This window comes from Helianthus annuus, chromosome 10 (assembly GCF_002127325.2).
Source record: "Helianthus annuus cultivar XRQ/B chromosome 10, HanXRQr2.0-SUNRISE, whole genome shotgun sequence".
Taxonomy (NCBI): Eukaryota; Viridiplantae; Streptophyta; class Magnoliopsida; order Asterales; family Asteraceae; genus Helianthus; species Helianthus annuus.
The window spans coordinates 90,597,597-90,620,091 of NC_035442.2; positions in this window are offsets into that span (position 1 = coordinate 90,597,597).

Genomic DNA, 22,495 nt, shown 5'->3' on the forward strand with positions numbered 1-22,495 from the left:
AATTGAGGGCTTTAGAAAGGGAATTTGATGACTTGAAGCAAGACAGCGGTGAGCATCGCACCTATACTGACCGCTATGAGGAATTGAGCCTGCTATGTCCTGCTATGGTTACACCTGTGGATAAGGCGATTGAGAAATATATTGATGGTCTTCCTGACCTAGTTCAGGATATTGTTACTGGCAGCAACCCTACTACTGTCAGACAAGCCATTGAATTGTCTGCCACCTTAACTGAATCCCACATCAGGAAGAAAAAGCTTTTTCGAAAAGGCGACCCAAGACCATCCGACAAGACTGCTCCAGTTGAGCCGAAGGAAAAGCAGGTTGAAGGATCCAAGAAGAAGAAGCGTAAGGCTTCTCAAAACTGTGCCATCTCTGCTCAAGAGAAACAAGTTGCACCAAACCAGCCAACACAACCTCGTAAAAGGCAAAACTATGTTGCTACCGCACCTTTGTGCAACAAGTGCAACCGTCATCATCTGGAGCAGGAGCAATGTCACAAATGTACCCACTGTGGGCGGTTGGGACATTTGATCAATGTTTACCGTTATGCAAATCAAGCTACTGCAAACCCTGGTGCTGTTCAAGCACGGTTCCCACCGGGGTCATGTTATAACTGCGGTGACCTTACTCACTACAGAAACAATTGCCCAAGGCTTGTTAACATACCTCCAACGCGTGGACGAGCATTCAACATCAATGAGGCAAACGTAAACAATGATGCAGCAGTGAACAATTAGTGTTTTGTTATTTCCTCTAGTTGTTATCTTTTGACATTTAAAGACAAGCCAGTTGTTATATAAATAAAAATTCATCGTTTTTATTTTTAACTGATGCAATTGTATGAATGTTTGATGCAACCTTATGATATCAACACAAAGACAAACTACTCGTGTGGTTCTGTCATTATTATGATCACTTGTGATCTCCCCAAGAACCTTTAACGCTCGTTTCTTTTAAGAAACAAAGCCAAACTCCTATTAAAAATCCTTCAATCTCCATAGATAGATTCTTAGAATGATTAAAGTGCCAAATGAAATCCACGGATTAGATTCCTGGTGTGCTTTAATTATCCGTGTCCAAAGATAACAAATTAAAGATCAAGTTAACTAATTATGTGATTATGTGCTTATATGTTCTCTTATATGTTTTGTGTGATCCATCCAAATCCTCATAAAATCTTCCATATCTTATATGAGGGATTCATAGTAGGATATCCAAAGGTACTATCTTAAATCCTTAATGGACTTCTACGTTGTAGTAAAGTCCCTTGGGTTTTAAAGTACAATACTATAATTGGACCCCTTGAGTGGTCTAGTTAAACAGATTGATTTGAAAATCTGGTTAGAAATATCATGTGATGATATAATTGAAAAGATCCCTTAAAGTGGTCTATGTAAGGAGATCGTACGACGGTCTAGTTAAGGAGATCATGTGTTGATCTAGTTAAAAAGATCGTTCATTGATCTAGTTAAAAAGATCCTTTGGTGGTCTAGTCAAATCGCTTCATGTTTATTCAATTGATTTTTTCCCATACGCATTATGAAATGAATTGTGCGGACTGTGCAAGGAATTACGTAATTATGGAGGCCTACATAATTATGGAACTCAGTGCATAGAAACCACATGAAGTTTTGTCATATGTTAAGACCTATAGTGACAAGAGTAATGATACGGGAGAAGTCTTGGACCTAGATTGATGTCATTTTACACTCCCCAATTCTGATTTCACGCACACACAAGTTTCCTATGATAAGTCTTCATGAGAAACGTTCTTTCGTCCGTAGTTCGAAACTCCATGTTTTGTTACTACAAGGACTTCACTTTGATAGTTGACAATTTCGCTAAGAATCCCAACATGGCCCAGAGTTTTTTACTTAGGGTTCGAAGGATTCATTCAAAAGCGAAACCATCACAGTTGTCTTCACAAGTTTCCCCTAAAATTAAATTTCGGGACGAAATTTCCTAAAGAAGGGGAGACTGTGACACCTGTGTCACTTCAACCATCAAACAAATTCCAAACCAATGAAATATTGTATTTCATACTTGGGATTTGTAAAAATATATGTATCGTTTGCACATATCAATTCTTGTCCGATTACAAGCTCTAAATCGCTTTCTAGAAGGTTATACGCGCACTGATGAGTAAATATAACTAGTTTAACACAACAAACACTCCGGAATAGTGAAATAGGCTTAACATACCTTAAATAACCTCCATATAACTTAGAAATAAGTTTTGGATGGTTTGGTGTGTTGAAATCAAGTTTGTTCGATCGCAGGGACTAATTGTGTCAAACTGCGAAACTATACCGATTCGTATAGTAACGAACCTTCTGGAACTTGATCATAAGTTAAATATGCCCTAACTATCCTTTACATAGCTTAGAAATAGGCTTTGAGGTGTTTGGTGCGCAAAAATAAACTTTTGGTCATTCAGGGACTAAAAGCGTCAAAAAGTGCATAAGTTTGCATTTTCGCGCATATCTTACGTTCTGAATATATCCGGACATCCAAAAATTTATGTAAGCATTAAAATATTTTATTTTAGTCTTTGGCATAAGAAAATTCCATTCGTCGCTTGATTTGGATCGTTTTTGCGTTCGTTACGACTTCCGTCGTAATTAACCGAACAACGCAACCGTACGACCAAACGAACCGACATCCGACATATTTTTTGAACATGTTTTGAGTTCCCTATACTTTAACTTCATTTTAGATCCTTGAAATGAGGTTAACGAGGCATAAACGTGTCAAAAATGAGCCGAAACGCATGTTTCTGAAGTTCAGGGACCAAAATTGACATTCTACCATAGTTATCTTAGGAAGGGACCAAAATGAAAAATCTAAATTCCAGCTTCTTCTAGCTGTACCCCTCATTTTCACATGGTTTTAATGAAACTATGGGCTCCCATGGTTTCACAAAACCATGGGCACATGTGTACGGATGAGATCGAAGCTCGTTTTGCGATGAACGATCCTAACGGTTCTAGATTTCCTATATATACCCACCTCCTTTCACTTGCAAAACCCACAATGATCTGATTTTGGCTCTCTAAGTTGAAGTTTATGCTTCATACCTGAGAGTAAATCGGATCATAGCTTGCGGGGACCTTTTGTAAGTATTCTTTCGTTCTTTTCATTCGTTTTTATCGTTAAAGTCAAACTGCGTTTGACTTTCTGCTTTGACCAGTTTATGGTCAACGCGAAGTTCGTTTGAACTTCATAACGTGAGCGTAATCACGATGGTCATAGTCCCTAGTGACTATACCTACTGATTACCACGTTATCTAGGCTCAGTGACGAGTCGTACTTTCAGCCAAAATGCGTTTTCTCGCGTATTTTGTAACCAAACTACTCTAGGGTATTAAAACCGTTTGTTTTAATACCAAACCTGGTTTCTAACTTTGTTAAACATGTTTCGACATGTTTAACTCGTCACTTTTTAGATTAGTGCTTATGTAGAGTCGTAAGTCAAGCGTACTAAACACCCGCTTAGACTTTCGAACACGACCCGTTTGGTCGATCATTAGGATCCGACCAAACATGTTTAGTGACCATAGTTGTATAGGGAATAACCTTCCGAGGTTATACCTTATGGTCACTTCGTTTAAGTAGTTGTATGATAGGTAGTTTATATGCCTTAGGTAAATTACCAAAATACCCTTTTTATGCATAATTGATATTTAAGCATATGTAACCCAAAATTTTGTCACTTAACTAATTATGCAACATAATTAAACATGTTTAGGCATATAATACTTGTCATAGGACTAGTTAGGCGGATCGAACGCGTTTTGCGCGCGCGACGCGTTAAAGTAGCGTAAGCTACCTTAAGGGATCATAATGGGTCGAAAGCACTTAGGATAGGTTTCATTTTAGTATGTAGGCCTTGTTAAACGAAATCATATGAGTTCCCACACTTATTTGGTTTACGAGACCTCATACTATCCAATCTCCTGATTTAGGTCCGGTTTATTTATGTAGTTATCTATATTAGGTGTCGTTTGATTCCGTGCTCCCTATAGCTTTGCTTGGTAGTTGGTCAAAGACTTCTAAGCACTCTCAAGTGAGTACATAGTCCCCTCTTTTACTGTTTTCAACTGTTTTGGGGTGAGGCATGTGTACCTATCTGTTATTTTCATGATTTCAAAGTATAATTGATTATACATGTTAATACTTATCTTTTGACAAACTGAATGATTATTTGTGGTTTAAACACTGATTTTTCAAAGATTATGAAATTAATTGTTGGAATAGTACTTATTTTTGTTCACCAGATCGGTTGGTAGTATGATATAGCGCTATAGGATTTGACACCCCATTCCTGTTGTCATGGAATGTCTGAAACTAATTTGTTGCTCCATCCAAATAGGGGTTGCCTTTGTGGTATTTCTATAGTCTCAAAGGTGTATTTTGATTCACTAGGTCTGAATGAATTCTTAAATCACATTATTTTGTATATTAAGTTATACTCCCAAAAGTATAGTTTGATATGCTCTCATATGGGGCATTGTACAAAAACCAACATATATTTTGTTAATCATTAAAACATAGTTTGATATGTTATCTTCATAATCCAAAGCATAGTTTTAATATGTTATTTTCAAACCAAAACATAGTTTAATATGTTATTTATAAATCCAAAGTATACTTTTGATATACTACTGAAAACTTATTTATGTTACCAACTAAAGTATGTTTAATATACTATGTACTTAATGACTGGTTTTTGGTTAGTGTTTAGATAACGGGACGGGTGAAATGTGATGAAAACATGGTAGATACGCCGCTGGTACTTCTTATATATAAGTGTTTTCATCGCATTACATACCGTGGCGTTATTTAGTACACTTGGGTTAATGGTTTTGGAACTAAAATATATTTTAATATATTACTGATTCAACTTTCTTAAAACCAAAGTATGTTTTTATATATACTATAAATCTTTTTATCAAAATATTGTTTTTCAAACAATACATTTTATACAAACTCATTTTACTTAATTATTTAATTACCTATGTATTATTATTTTTTATCATCTAATTTCTTATAAATTTTAGTATGATTTATAAAAGAAAACCTTTTTTCAAGGATCATGACTACTTTTATTAAAACCTTTTCTTTAAACTTATAAGTCATGAATCCTAAATCAATAAAACCTATGTATCTCATAGGCATTTTTATGCTGACGTACCTATTTTTACACATGTTTCAGGTACTACTCTGTGATGATTGATGATATATGCTACACTTAGGATGGACTCGTGCCTTAGCGACTTTAAACTTGAAAGATAATAGTTGTACTTATTTGATTGTATTTAAACAATGAGTTCATTTATTCAATAAAACAAAATTATTTATTCCATGGTTGTGAAACAATGATTCTGTTACAACACTCCCCGAGGTTTCCGCCACGTGTTGTTGTTTTACGTGGTCGGGGTGTGACAGAAAAGTTGGTATCAGAGCCAATGGTTATAGGGAATTAGGTTATTAGTGATGCTTTGACCTAGACTATAACCTTCCTAGGACCCTAACACAAGTTACCTTGTGTTTAGCTTTTAAAACAATACCGTCACTTATTCTTAAGTGACAACCACAATAAGAACACAAATTTCTATCCCGCTTTGAAAACTAATCATCTGTTCTAGGATGATTTATTATATGGTTTTGAACCCTTTAAGTTTTCAAAACCCCGTCAAGGTTGGGTCTAAATAATGTGAACACGTGCAAACTGGAAGGGTGGGTGCCTGTACCTTGAGTTTTCTGTCTAAGGCTAGAGTGTTCGTACAAATCCGCAGTATCGGACCAGTCACTCTTACCTGGGATCTCTTGGGGTGAGTGTCCACTTATAAGCGAGCATGTCTTCGCGATACATTATTTTTGACCCATTTACTTTGATTAATCACCATGTGTCGTTTGTTGCTTTGTAGTAACAAACAAATGACCATCATCTTTGCTTTCATCAAATTTTGTCTCATCTCATTCTTTTTATCTAATCCTTTCATTGGTTTTCCTTCCTATTTCCCCTTTTAGAATGCCTCCTCGACGCGAAAATCCACTCTCAAATGCCGAAATGGCAGATATTCTGGCACAACACATGGCTGCCGCACTCCCAAACATTATAGCTCAAGTGAACCAAGCCAATAACAACCAGAGTGCTCCCTGCAATTTCAAAAGTTTCAATTCAGCTAACCCCCTCACTGACGAAGACAAGGCCCTAATCCAACACGATCGCCGTGCACATGCCGCCTTAACCATGGCGCTATCAACTGATGACTGCAACATGTTTGAAGAACACCGAACTGCAAATGCACTCTGGAATGCATTGATTGAGTATTATGAGGGAAACGAAGAGCTAATTGAAAGCAAGAGAGACATGGTGCAGAAGCAATACAACATGTTTTGTGGAGTTCGTGGAGAAAGTCTTTCGGACATATCAGTCGCTTTCTGAATATGATGACCAAAATGAAGAAGGCAGGAAATCCCGTCACTAACCGTGCTGCTATTAAGAAGCTGCTGGATTCATTCCCAAAGGAATGGAGTTTGCAATGCATGATGATCAAGAAGGAGTTCCTCAATAATCCAAATCCTGTCACCCTGTCCGACTTAATTAACACTCTAAGAGCTTTTGAAATGGACGTCAATAAACGAGAAATGAACACTGTTGGCTACACCACAAAGACCAATCAAACTTCTGCTGGAATGAAGAATGTGGCATTCATTGCTTCAGGTGGCATCAGTCAACAAGCTTCTGACTTGATCTACGCTAACACTTCCACAAGCGCATCAAAAGCTCCACAACCTAGTGAGAAGACTGTCACGGTTGGTGATACATAAGCGTTGAAGGTGTCTACTGAAAACGTGGCACTTTTTAACATATTTCTGAGTAGCTATGAAGCTTTAATGTCAAGAGAGCTCAAGAAGGAGATGTTCACTGCTGAAGACATGTATCAGGTTGATCCAGATGACATTGAGGAAATGGATCTGAAATGGCAGATGGCCATGATCACCTTAAGGTTGAATAAATTTCAGGACAAGACCGAGAAGCGTTTGGGTCTTGGAAAGGCTGGTTTTGACAAATCCAAACTGAGATGTTACAACTGCAAGAATCTGGGCCACTTTAAGCGTGACTGCCCCTTGTTGAAAGAAGGAAACATTGAAGCTACTCCCGCGGTAAAACAAATCACTATCGAAGAAACCAAAAACAACGTGTCTCCTAGCACACCAAAAGGCTTAGTCGTTGAAGATTATGATTGGAGTGAAGAAATTGCTGAAGCCAAGGAACAAGTCAACAAAGCTCTTATGGCAAAGATCTCAAGCGGTCCTCATCAAAGCAGTTTGAGAAACCGACAACGGGAATTCCAAAAGGTGATAACATTGCTGACAAGGGTCTGAAAAGCATTCTCACCTCCCCGGAGCCTGAGAAAGAAAAGAAGTCTGAAGAAGTTAAGGAGCATGTTCCTAAGGAGGCATCTTGTAACATACGAAAATTTGAAAACTCTAATACAAAAATTACTATAAGTATTGCGACAACTAACACTTATAGTAAAAGTTTTATACTTATAATTTATAATACATATAATAACTTACGTTTTTGTTGAATGGCTAAAATAATAATTTTTGGTAAATCAAATATAGTAAATAAACATAAAAGAATAGGTGTCTTATAATAATATTTTTGATAAGGTAATAAATGACCTTTGACTATATCCATGAATTCATCTTCTCCGATTCTTATGCTATTTTCCAAACTTACACAAATTTCTTGTCTCAAATACTAAACCAACAAAATGATCGGGATTGGGAGATCACACTAAAAAAAAATAGAGATGGCTTATTAATTGTAATTGAAATTGTTTCTAAAACTTCAAAAGAGAAGAAAAGAAAACCCTCAAGAATAGCCTCTTCGCACATCTCCTTCAACCCGTTTTGATCTACTCAAACAAACCGCCAACCACACCACCTTCGCCGGTGTCAGCCGCCATAGCCGCTCTGTTTTCCCCACACTTATACGATTCTATAATACCAAACGCCGTTGCATGAAGCCGCACCTCCATCCGCCGCCACCACATCAGTAATTCGCCACTCGAGTTCTACGCTCCAAGATCAGCCACTGCGAACGTTCGTGGCACCACCGTGGCCTTCGTCCTAATTTAATTTACGTTGTGTCAGTTTGATTCATGACCCAAGTGCCTAATCAGATTGTTCTTTGGAATGCCACTACCTTGAAGTCTGGATTTGAAAGTTGTTGGTCGTTTTGGTTTGGTGATCAATGCAAGGCAAGTATTTCCGTCGATGTCTTTTAATTGTTCCTACTCACCTATTTGGGTTCGCGTACTTGTTGAGGATGATTGTGTGGGTTTTGTTGTGCTTTTTTCCAATTAAGGTACGGATTCTGTTTCGTTTACATCGTAGTATTTATTTATTATTTTGTGTTACTCTTCCGTATAGATTCTTTGATCTTCTTATCATAGTATCTTTATCATATCTGTTACTTGGTAGTACATAAATTTTGTCTTTGTATTAAAGTCTAATTTTTATGATTCGATACTTGTTTTCGTTCGATATGTTTTATGCCATCTGAGTTAGTATTGTATTTGCCTTCATGTTATTAGTTTGTTCTAGCATGCCATACCTCAGACTTGTACTCGTGGTCGCATGTTCCTGTTAGTATTATTTTCAGTAGGCTGTAAATTATTTACAAGGCCTTAGTATTTGTACTCTGTCACCCAAGCATGTCTGGCTTGCCGTTTGGGCGTCAACCGCATGGCACTTATCGTGACAGTGCGTAATAAAAGTTCACGGCGTCTCTAGCTCGTGCTTGTGTAGCAACTTGGCCCCTAGAGGCGTATAGATCGATCTTAGCTCTGAGTTTGAGTCTGTTGTCTGGAGATGGAATAATGGGTATACGCCACGCTCACCGTCTCATAGGTACATAGAGTAGCTACCTGTGTACCAGTCTGTTTGTTTGTAGCTCTGGGTGCTTCTGTGTTACACGATTTGTTCTATTGATATACATCTATCGTGTAAGTTAGTATATGTTTCCGTATGTGAATATGTTCAGTATTTTTTTCTGATATGTCTGGTATATTACGCGTCTGATTATACTTCCGATTATGTATCGGGTTATGCTTCCTATTATGTTTAGATATGTCTGATATGCTTTGTACGCATCTAATTATGCTTCCGATCATGTATCGGGTTATACTTCTGATTATGTTCAGTATATGTTCTAATATGTCTGATATGTTTTCTACGCATCGGGTCATGTTTCCGATATCGAGTTAATCATGTTTCTAATTATGTTCAGTATCCGATTATGTTCTGTATTAGTTATGTCTGTTTTGACTCATTGTCTGTTTTAGTTTCGTCCCAGTATGAGTCTCAATTTGGATTTCGATTCGTGTTATACGTATAGTTTGTATCTGTCAGTACCTGTATTCCGTATTTGATTCAATCTTTGTTCTTTACTTGTCGTTGAATCTGTCTTTGTTTTCTGTCGACTCTCTCGATCGGTTTAATAAGTTTCATAAGGATTAAATTATTCTAGTTTTAAAATCTGGTTATCCATATTATTTTGGTTGTTACATGTAAATCTCTAAAGCTATAAAATAATTATTTTGATTAAATAATAACTTGTGGAGTATGACCAAATGATATATATTGATCTTCATCTAAACATTTATTTAAAGAAGATAACTTCAACAATTATTGTCTTTTAAAGGTTAGGGGATTTTTAAATGGTATTTACAATGTTTCGGTTTACGTCTTTGCTTTGTTTCTGTATCAGTTTCCCATGTCGGTTTACGAAATTGTCATAAGTACTTCGTTTTTAAATCCAAGTTGAATTTTTCATCTTTAGAAAATTAGTTATTTTTTTTATCTAATAACGGGTTGCTATTAAATATGATAAATTATTTTATGTTGATAAGATCCAAACATTCATTATAAGAAAACAGTTTTGCCAAGTATCTTGTTTTAAAAAAAACAATAGCATTATTAGACGTTGTTATTAGTTTTTGATTTGTTTGAACGTTCCATTGACAAATGATTGGTCAGAAAATTTTCTTGTTATACAAATACTAGATTATTTAAACGATGTTTTAAAATAAGTCTGTTTATACAAGATAAAATGCTTTAGTCATCATCGTCAATGACGTATCAGTCTCTACATTAGTTTTGTGTTTGGTCAGTATCAGTTATGTATATGACTGACTTTAGTTTCTGTATCAGTTTCCATTAAAGTTTCAGATCAGCTCGTGTATCAGTTTCCGTGTCAGTCTTGTGTCTGCATCTGTTTTAGTACTCGTGTCACTGACCGTTTCAGTTCAGTCTCAGTTCTGTTACGTTGTGTTTGGTTTTCCGCTGATATGACTTTACTTGTACTGTTGATTTCTCCGTTACTGGGCAATTTTTGGCTCAGCCGTTTTTTTTCTTTTTGTGTTTGCCTTATTTCTTTTACAGGTAATCTGGGATAATATGGGATTTCAGTGAGGAGCGTTAGGAAGTTGCTGACCAAGATTCTTTAGTTCAGTAATGTAATAAAATGTAAATAGGATCTTTTATTTAATGTCATGGATTGGTTTTTAGTTTTGATATCTGTAAGAGTGACACGTCAGCCCTATTCGGGTCGGGGTGTTACAATTATGGTATCAGAGCAAAGGCTCTTTCCTGTAGAAAAACTTAAACCTTAAAAAGTAAACCTGTGAGGTAATGGGTAGACGTTGGGTTAGGAATGATATCCACTTCTAATCAATCTTCATGGTTATTGGTTTTTGGTCTTTATATCTATTTGATAGAGAAATTTCTCATGTGACTGTTGCGTACAAATTTTGTACCTCGATTGTCTCGAATACTAAAGTTATTCTATCATCGTTGTGTTTTCATTATCAATATTTTTTTTTGATTCGGAACTTGGAACTTGGGGGACGACACGATTCAAGTGAGTACGTCATTGCATGAACTCAAATACGCACCACAGGGACCTTGCTTCAATTCATGCTTCAAGAGGTGTTTCACTTCAGTTGTATATCCTCGTAAAATTGACACGTTTTCTTTAGTTATTGCATCGTAATTGACTATGATTCCTTTATCGTCACTTTGTCTGCCTTACAATTTGGATAAGCCATCGAGTTGCATAACCGGAGGACATAAAGAGCACTGATGTAAGGTGATTGACAATTACGGTCATTAACGTAATCGTGAATTACAGGTACATACGTGCGCTTTTGGGTCCCTATTATGTAGATTGGTGCTTATCCGAATTCGTTAATTACGTCTTGGTACTCTGCATACTGGTCTATATGATTTGGTTTTGATCTCAATTTTAGTTTACTTTGATTCAGTCCCCGTTTCTTTGTTATGTCGGTAACTCCGTATTATGTATTAGTGTAGGATACAGTTTATGCAATCTGAAGTATGTTTCGTATGTGTTAGATGCCTTAATTTCCTAGATAAAAGACACTTACTCATGTTCTAGAATTCATAAGGTGTGTGTAAAAAGGAAAAATAATACATATATATATAATAATAAATTCGTATTATTGTGATCATCCTTGCCGTTATATTTTTAATAATAAACTAGTTTACGATGCACACAACCAATATATTACTTTTATTGACATTTGAATTCATATGAGTTAGAAATTAAGGGGTAGAATATTAAATAAGCTGACATTTTTTTTATAATCTGAATGTTTATTGAATTTTAAAATTTGAATTAACAAGATGTGTTACCATGTAGTTTTGGTATTGCATTAATTCCTAGGACGACATTATTTTAAGAGTTCTAGTATTGTAATATCTTGAGTATTTAAATTTCATCCGGCTGTTACTTCAGCGAGGCTTCTCGTGTGGAGGCAGTATGGTTTCCGGGGGAATGCCGTAACCAAGTCTGGCCAACCCAGTGTGTGCCCGGTTAAGACAACGTAAGTCTGGGCAGACATGACTAGGGCCGTCAATTAGGCGGTATGACATTGTGTCACTCAAAAAGAAAGTCATCGTTCAAAAAAAAAATAATTTGAATACAAGTGTTAATGGTAAATAAGTTATAGTGATTTAATTAATTTCATCACTAATTATTTAAATATATTCTCTTATTATAAAGCATAAATGTATTTTTAGTTATTTAGACTTATTTGTATCTTGATGTGATGTATTTCTAGTTACCTGAACCAGCTATGTTCGGGTCTGAATTTAATATAATATTGATTCTCTGCCATCTAAATTCGAAGTTATGAAGTTTAAAAGTAAAACATGAATCATATGGTTTGATACTTCATGAACACAAGATATTTTGTACAAGTTAAGTACGCTACTTAACAATTTCGAGGACGAAATTTCTTTTAGGAGGGTAGAATTGTAACATACGAAAATTTGAAAACTCTAATACAAAAATTACTATAAGTATTGCGACAACTAACACTTATAGTAAAAGTTTTATACTTATAATTTATAATACATATAATAACTTACGTTTTTGTTGAATGGCTAAAATAATAATTTTTGGTAAATCAAATATAGTAAATAAACATAAAAGAATAGGTGTCTTATAATAATATTTTTGATAAGGTAATAAATGACCTTTGACTATATCCATGAATTCATCTTCTCCGATTCTTATGCTATTTTCCAAACTTACACAAATTTCTTGTCTCAAATACTAAACCAACAAAATGATCGGGATTGGGAGATCACACTAAAAAAAAATAGAGATGGCTTATTAATTGTAATTGAAATTGTTTCTAAAACTTCAAAAGAGAAGAAAAGAAAACCCTCAAGAATAGCCTCTTCGCACATCTCCTTCAACCCGTTTTGATCTACTCAAACAAACCGCCAACCACACCACCTTCGCCGGTGTCAGCCGCCATAGCCGCTCTGTTTTCCCCACACTTATACGATTCTATAATACCAAACGCCGTTGCATGAAGCCGCACCTCCATCCGCCGCCATCACATCAGTAATTCGCCACTCGAGTTCTACGCTGCAAGATCAGCCACTGTGACTGTTCGTGGCACCACCGTGGCCTTCGTCCTAATTTAATTTACGTTGTGTCAGTTTGATTCATGACCCAAGTGCCTAATCAGATTGTTCTTTGGAATGCCACTACCTTGAAGTCTGGATTTGAAAGTTGTTGGTTCGTTTTGGTTTGGTGATCAATGCAAGGCGAGTATTTCCGTCGATGTCTTTTAATTGTTCCTACTCACCTATTTGGGTTCGCGTATTTGTTGAGGATGATTGTGTGGGTTTTGTTGTGCTTTTTCCAATTAAGGTACGGATTCTGTTTCGTTTACATCGTAGTATTTATTTATTATTTTGTGTTACTCTTCCGTATAGATTCTTTGATCTTCTTATCATAGTATCTTTATCATATCTGTTACTTGGTAGTACATAAATTTTGTCTTTGTATTAAAGTCTAATTTTTATGATTCGATACTTGTTTTCGTTCGATATGTTTTATGCCATCTGAGTTAGTATTGTATTTGCCTTCATGTTATTAGTTTGTTCTAGCATGCCATACCTCAGACTTGTACTCGTGGTCGCATGTTCCTGTTAGTATTATTTTCAGTAGGCTGTAAATTATTTACAAGGCCTTAGTATTTGTACTCTGTCACCCAAGCATGTCTGGCTTGCCGTTTGGGTGTCAACCGCATGGCACTTATCGTGACAGTGCGTAATAAAAGTTCACGGCGTCTCTAGCTCGTGCTTGTGTAGCACCTTGGCCCCTAGAGGCATATAGATCGATCTTAGCTCTGAGTTTGAGTCTGTTGTCTGGAGATGGAATAATGGGTATACGCCACGCTCACCGTCTCATAGGTACATCGAGTAGCTACCTGTGTACCAGTCTGTTTGTTTGTAGCTCTGGGTGCTTCTGTGTTACACGATTTGTTCTATTGATATACATCTATCGTGTAAGTTAGTATATGTTTCCGTATGTGAATATGTTCAGTATTTTTTTCTGACATGTCTGGTATATTACGCGTCTGATTATACTTCCGATTATGTATCGGGTTATGCTTCCTATTATGTTTAGATATGTCTGATATGCTTTGTACGCATCTAATTATGCTTCCGATCATGTATCGGGTTATACTTCTGATTATGTTCAGTATATGTTCTAATATGTCTGATATGTTTTCTACGCATCGGGTCATGTTTCCGATATCGAGTTAATCATGTTTCTAATTATGTTCAGTATCCGATTATGTTCTGTATTAGTTATGTCTGTTTTGACTCATTGTCTGTTTTAGTTTCGTCCCAGTATGAGTCTCAATTTGGATTTCGATTCCGTGTTATACGTATAGTTTGTATCTGTCAGTACCTGTATTCCGTATTTGATTCAATCTTTGTTCTTTACTTGTCGTTGAATCTGTCTTTGTTTTCTGTCGACTCTCTCGATCGGTTTAATAAGTTTCATAAGGATTAAATTATTCTAGTTTTAAAATCTGGTTATCCATATTATTTTGGTTGTTACATGTAAATCTCTAAAGCTATAAAATAATTATTTTGATTTAATAATAACTTGTGGAGTATGACCAAATGATATATATTGATCTTCATCTAAACATTTATTTAAAGAAAATAACTTCAACAATTATTGTCTTTTAAAGGTTAGGGGATTTTTAAATGGTATTTACAATGTTTCGGTTTACGTATTTGCTTTGTTTCTGTATCAGTTTCCCATGTCGGTTTACGAAATTGTCATAAGTACTTCGTTTTTAAATCCAAGTTGAATTTTTCATCTTTAGAAAATTAGTTATCTTTTTTTTTTATCTAATAACGGGTTGCTATTAAATATGATAAATTATTTTATGTTGATAAGATCCAAACATTCATTATAAGAAAACAGTTTTGCCAAGTATCTTGTTTTAAAAAACAATAGCATTATTAGACGTTGTTATTAGTTTTTGATTTGTTTGAACGTTCCATTGACAAATGATTGGTCAGAAAATTTTCTTGTTATACAAATACTAGATTATTTAAACGATGTTTTAAAATAAGTCTGTTTATACAAGATAAAATGCTTTAGTCATCATTGTCAATGACGTATCAGTCTCTACATTAGTTTTGTGTTTGGTCAGTATCAGTTATGTATATGACTGACTTTAGTTTCTGTATCAGTTTCCATTAAAGTTTCAGATCAGCTCGTGTATCAGTTTCCGTGTCAGTCTTGTGTCTGCATCTATTTTAGTACTCGTGTCACTGACCGTTTCAGTTCAGTCTCAGTTCTGTTACGTTGTGTTTGGTTTTCCGCTGATATGACTTTACTTGTACTGTTGATTTCTCCGTTACTGGGCAATTTTTGGCTCAGCCGTTTTTTTTCTTTTTGTGTTTGTCTTATTTCTTTTACAGGTAATCTGGGATAATATGGGATTTCAGTGAGGAGCGTTAGGAAGTTGCTGACCAAGATTCTTTAGTTCAGTAATGTAATAAAATGTAAATAGGATCTTTTATTTAATGTCATGGATTGGTTTTTAGTTTTGATATCTGTAAGAGTGACACGTCAGCCCTATTCGGGTCGGGGTGTTACACATCTGACCAGAAGAAAGACAAAGAAAAAGTCTCAGCCGCAGCAATGAAAACAGAATCTTCAAAAGAAAAAGCTGAAAAAGACTTGGTAAATAGTATTCCACATAGCTTTAAAGTAAAGTTATGCACAGCAGCATGCGTTGATGTCGTGGCACATTACAAGTCTCTAAATCTACAATTTGAGAGACAAAAAGACAAAGCTTTAAAATTTAACAAAGAGCTTAAACAAAACGAGGCCGCATATCAGAGAAAGTTGAATTCAACTTTAGCTGAAATGCAAACTCTAAAAGAATTTGTGTTTAGAAAAGATTTTATCATTAACGATCTCACAGATAGACTAGAAAAAGCTTTGAACGAAAACAATAAATTGCAAATTATCATAGACAAATGGAATGTCAGTCAAAAGGTCTTTACTGACATCAAAAACCGCCAACGATCAACGTATGTGAAAGACGGGATTGGGTATAAGGATAGGCAAGGAAATGAAAGAAAACTCTTCTTTCCACCTCATAGCAAAAACTATGTGCCTATGCCAACTCCTCATCTCAAATGATCTCATTGATGAAAAGGCCTCTGTAGAACAAAACTACTCTTGTGAAAACGAAACAACCGCTAACTTTTCTAAAAGTAATGCAGATCCAGTTGTGTGTAAAGAATATGTGTGCGATGAGGATGGAGACTGCGACAGTTCAAAAATAGGGATAGGTTATTCAGGCGACAGTTATTCCACTTTTAACTAGTTCGCCTGGAACTGTTCTAAGAAAAACAATATTCGGGATGAATATAATAATTTAACTAAGACGGATGACTGTAATGGCCGTGTGCCTAAATTTAAATCCCCGGATGACTGTCAGGGCCATGTGCCTGCATTTGAGACCCGTGATCGTGAACATGCTATGTTTGAATGTCATGATTTAAATTCTGCATTTTGTGATGATAAAATTGTTTGTGAATCTCCTGTATTTGTGCCAGAATTGAAAAAGAATAGCTTTGGAAAATTCCTCACAGAGGAAATTCCAGAATTTATTCCATCTCGAACAGGTATGACAGATTCAGAAAAGAAAGTCACTGAAGATCACTGCAATGAAGACTCAAGCATTGCTGCCTCAGAAGATGAAAATGAGACTTCAAGTCCTAAGGATGAGCAAAAATCAGAAACCTCAAGTGAAGATCGAATAACAGATGGTGAAAGCCCTGAACTTTCAAGTGAAGAAACCTCGAAAACCTCAAGTGGAGATCAAACAACAAATGATGAAAGCTACGAAGGTTCAAGTGTTGAAACAATTGAAGACCAAGATTCAGATAGTTCAAGCGAAGATCAAAGCTGCAATGATTCAAGTTACGAAGCAAGTGAAGAGCAAAACTCAAGTGAATACCAAACGTCTGAGAGTTCATCCAATTCCGACAATGATGAAGAATGCTCAGAAGATGAAAGTAGAGTTGACAAGAAAATGAAGAAAGAAGAAAGCTCAAGACACTCATCACATACATCATCTTCTAACACCAAAAGACCCAGACGTAAAAGATGTTTTCGCTGTGGTCATTTAGGACATACAGCGAAACATTGTAAAAACAAGAATTTTTCTAAATCAGAATATGATTTTGTTAAGAATTTCACAGATCAACTTGATTATCTTAAGAAATCTGTTAAAAATCTGGTCAATTCAACAACTTATTTTTGGAAGCAAAAAGAGAATATCGTGGGACAAAACCATGATAGATCCAAAGTAAAGCAAATCTGGGTTCCCAAATCAAACTAATTTGTGTATATTCTTGTATTTCAGGACAAACTCTAGAAATGGCTTCGTATGCTCATGGAATACATCTGGCATCTCGACAGCGGATGTTCAAGACACATGACAGGCTTGAAGGAACTTCTGAAGAACATTTGTCACACCCCCAAAATCCATATGCGGAGTATCACCGCTTAAAGGCGTGACTGACCAGGATCAAGCCACCAATCATATTGAACATTGTAAGTAATAAATAAAATTCAACCCAACAATACGAAAGGTGTCCAAAACAAAACATAGTTAAGTGTTAAGCGAAAGCATAAATGTGAAAACCTAACATAAGTATTAAGTTCGAAATGTTATAATGTTTTTAACATGGCACCCACTGTCCATGTCCCACAACGACCGCGCCTCCCTGTGCAAGCTCCATGAGTACCTATTGACCTGCAAGGCATGTAACAACGAGTCAACAACAAAGTTGAGCGAGTTCACAGTTGGTTGTTTAGTTTTACCAGTTCGTTTTGAAATCATAAGTCATTTCGTAAACCACGAGTTAACCAGTTCTTTTGTTTCCCAAACCGTAATCATAATCAGTGGGGGGCTCCCCCTGTGAACCACTAGACCATACCATATCGACTACTAACGAAATATAAGTGGTGCCCTACATCAGTGTCTATCATCACTGACAGTTTGCCATAGTCCATTAGTACACACCCGTTCGAACGACACGGTGTGAGGTTTGTTAAACCTAATAGCGCTATTAACTAATGACCCGCTCGCCATCGGCCTCGGCGATTAAGTCGATATAAAGAGGAGGGACTTCATGATAGAGTTTTGTCTAGTAAGTTAAGGTTGTTGTCCTACCCAAGGAGGACGAACGTACGTAGTTCTACCCAAGGAGAATACGTAGGAGTTATAGTGGCATCCTACCCAAGGAGGATGGCCGTACATATCCTACCCAAGGAGGATATGTAGATTACCGTTTTAGTTCTTTTTAACCCATTCCCAACCCTTGGGAATCCCATGCCTTGTAGAAAGTGTGAACTCATCTCGGTTTGCTCGGTAAGATTATTACTCGCTCACAAATAATTCAATCCAATCCTATAGTTGCACGTACACACAATCAGTTGACATTCACATGTTCGACTAACAGGAAAGATCATCACATACATGCAAGTAACAACTAACACATAGCATTTATCAGTTATACAAGTTCATGCAAGTGATGCTTATCATTTAACAACAGCTAACTAACCCAGTTAACCTTTAACAGACTTAACTGAGTTCACTGTGCAGTTTACCCACTCGACGAAACATCCCTGTTTCGTTGTGACTTCCCTTCGACGAAACATCCCTGTTTCGTCGTGCATCCCTTCGACGAAACACATCCGTTTCTCTGTGATTACCCTCCGGTGAAACTCCCCTGTTTCGTCATGATTTGTGTTTCGTCCATTAGATCAGTTACGTCGCGTAACTGATGATTACCCAGAACCCTAACCGCCGATCATCATAACACAGCATATAAACAATCATACAGCAATCATCGATACCATTTATTATAACAATCATCACGACACATAACATCTAGCATGTACCCTAATACACAAAACAACCTTATACGATCTAGATTGAAATCTGAATGTATTCAATGATGAGACCTGTTTAGCACAATTACAATATTAACAAAAACAAGAGTGATGAACGTGACCAATTACAATCAGGAATGACAGAATCATCAAGCTTTCATAAGAATAACATCACATATAATCATCGAATTATTGGCACAACGATTCTAGGTTTCTAAGGTTTACGAAACCCTAACCCTACACACCAAATTCATCACATAGCAATTACATCGAACCCTAGAGTTTTACACTAACCGTAATGCCGGATATTTTAGATAGATCGAGATGGATGGTGCTTGGGGTTCTCTACAATCGTCGTCAGTAGGGAGAGAGGGCTCTAGGGTTTCTAATTTGTTAAAAGTGTAACGAATGAAACAGTGGTATTCAATAAATATCCGCGTAACGCATTGGGCCCTTAATGGGCTTCGACGAAACATTGGGCTGGCGAAACACCTCGTTTCATTGAGATCCCTTCGGCAAAACACTCCTCTGTTACGTCGAAGTGATTAATGGCGAAACACTTGGTTTCGTCGAGCTTATACATGGTGAATTAGTTTTAAGTTTTTCAATCAGGTCACATTATATATCATCAAACACTTTAATCACATTAAACAGATAACATATCCAATAACATCCCAACATATAATCCAACGTGTACAATTACAAGGCAAACAAGCAAACAACTAAACAATTAACGTGCAATTACTGCGGAGATGGAATCTTGGAAACTCGAGTTGTCACATTATCCCCAACTTGAAAGAAATTTCGTCCCGAAATTTAGCATGCGGTTACTGAGGAAGCTAGTTAAGTTGCATGGTTTACTGGTTTTCCTGGGGTGTCACATCATCCCCCCGTTGATTTGGAATTTCGTCCCGAAATTATGTAGTAGCTTCAGCCTCAGTAGTAGTTGCATTGTTGCCGAACAACTGGGGATACTTGAGTTTCATTTGGTCTTCTCGTTCCCAGGTGAACTCTGGGACACGACGGGAGTTCCAACGAACTCGAACAAGAGGTATTCTGGTGTGCTTGAGAACTTTCACATCATGGTCAGTAATCTCTACTGGTTCCTCGACGAATTGCAACTGGTCGTCTATAGTGAGCTCCTTAAAAGGAACTATGAGGGTCTCATCTGACAGACACTTCTTCAGATTTGACACATGAAATACGTTATGAACTCCACTGAGTTCTGTTGGTAGGTTCAGTTTGTAGGCCACTTTGCCTATTTTCTCGATGATTTCGAACGGTCCGACGTAACGTGGGTTAAGTTTACCTCGTTTGCCAAAACGAACCACACCTTTCCACGGTGAGACTTTGAATAGCACTCGATCCCCAACCTGGAACTCGAGTGGTTTCATGCGCTTATCAGTGTAGCTTTTCTGACAGTCACGAGCTGCCGCCATTCGTTGTCGTATCTGTGCAATCCTTTCCGTTGTGTCTACTACAAGTTCTGGACCCGTGATCTGACTATCACCCACCTCTGCCCAACAAAGAGGTGATCGGCATTTACGCCCGTACAATGCCTCAAATGGAGCGGCCTGAATACTGGTGTGGTAACTATTGTTATACAAAAATTCCACTAAAGGTAGATGTTTTTCCCAACCATTGCCAAAATCAATCACACATGCTCTAAGCATGTCTTCAAGGGTTTGAATGGTGCGCTCGGACTGTCCATCCGTCTGCGGGTGATAAGCGGTGCTCATATCTAAACGTGAGCCAAAGGACTTGTGCATTGCTTGCCACAGTTCAGAAGTAAAACACGCATCACGATCAGATATAATGGAGATTGGCACCCCCTGCCTCGAGACAACTTCCTTAAGGTAAACATCTGCTAAGGTGGAGAACTTATCCGTTTCCTTGATAGCCAAGAAGTGTGCATACTTTGTGAGTCGATCCACGATCACCCAAGTAGTGTCATTTCCACGTTGAGATCTAGGCAGGCCAGTAACAAAATCCATGGAAATTTGCTCCCATTTCCATTATGGTATCTCTGGTTGTTGAAGTAGGCCTGATGGTTTCTGATATTCAAACTTGACCCTCGCACAAGTCAAACATTTGCTGACGTAAGTTGCTATGTGGGCTTTCATGCTAGGCCACCAATACGTAGTTCTGAGATTGTGGTACATCTTATCCGAACCAGGATGTACTGAGTAGCGAGACTTATGTGCTTCATCCATCACCAGCTCGCGTAAGTTTCCATAAAGTGGGACCCAGATGCGCCCTGTAACGTAATAAGCATCGTCTTCCTTTTGTTCCAATCGTTTCCTTGATCCCCGTAGGGACTCCGCCCTAACGTTCTCTGCTTTCAATGCTTCTACCTGAGCATCTCGTATCTGGGAAGGAAGGCTAGACTGAATGGTGAGTTGTAACGCTCGTACACGCCTAGGTGTAGTATCCTTTCGATTGAGGGCGTCGGCCACAACATTAGCTTTGCCCGGATGGTACTTGATCGCCCATTCATAGTCATTCAAGAGTTCGACCCATCGTCGTTGTCGCATGTTCAACTCCTTCTGTTTGAAGATATGCTCGAGACTCCTGTGATCGGTGTAAATAGTGCACTTGGTACCGTACAGGTAATGTCTCCATATCTTGAGTGCGAAGACAACAGCTCCCAGCTCCAAATCGTGTGTAGTGTAATTCCTTTCGTGAACTTTAAGTTGGCGTGAGGCGTACGCAATGACTTTATCCCGTTGTATCAATACACAACCAAGACCATGAATTGATGCGTCACAATAAACCACAAAGTCGTCTGTGCCCTTAGGCAATGAAAGAATAGGTGCGCTACAAAGTCTATTCTTTAAGTACTAAAAAGCAGATTCCTGTGCATCACCCCAACGGTAGGTGACACCTTTCTGAGTCAGTGAAGTGAGAGGTTGCGCAATCTTGGAGAAATCCTTGATGAACCTTCTGTAATAGCTCGCCAAACCCAAGAATTGGCGAATTTCTATTGGTGTATGGGGTGCAAGCCAGTTCTTGATCGAATCTTCCTTGGATGGATCGACATGAATCCCATCCTTGTTTACCACGTGGCCTAGAAAGTGGACTTCACGAAGCCAAAAGTCGCATTTCGAAAACTTAGCGTACAACTGTTCTGTTCGAAGGAGTTCTAAGATAAGCCGTAGATGGTGCTCGTGTTCCTCCTGACTCTTAGAATAGATCAGGATGTCATCGATGAAGACAATAACAAACTTGTCCAGGTAGGGCTTGCACACTCGGTTCATAAGATCCATGAAGACCGCATGCGCGTTTGTCAATTCGAAAGGCATAACCAGGAACTCAAAATGCCCATAACGAGTCCTGAATGTTTTCTTAGAGATATCCTCGTCTCAGACTCTCAGTTGATGGCAGCCTGACCTTAGACCAATCTTTGAATAGTAGCTCGACCCTTGCAGCTGGTCGAACAAGTCAACAATGCGTGGAAGTGGATAGCGGTTCTTCACAGTCACCTTGTTGAGTTCGCGGTAGTCGATGCACATTCTGAAAGTACTATCCTTCTTTTTCACAAACAATACTGGAGCTCCCGAAGGCGAAGAGCTAGGAGGAATAAAGCCCTTATCCAAGAGCTCTTGCAGTTGTGTGGACAGTTCTTCTAGTTCTGATGGAGCTAAA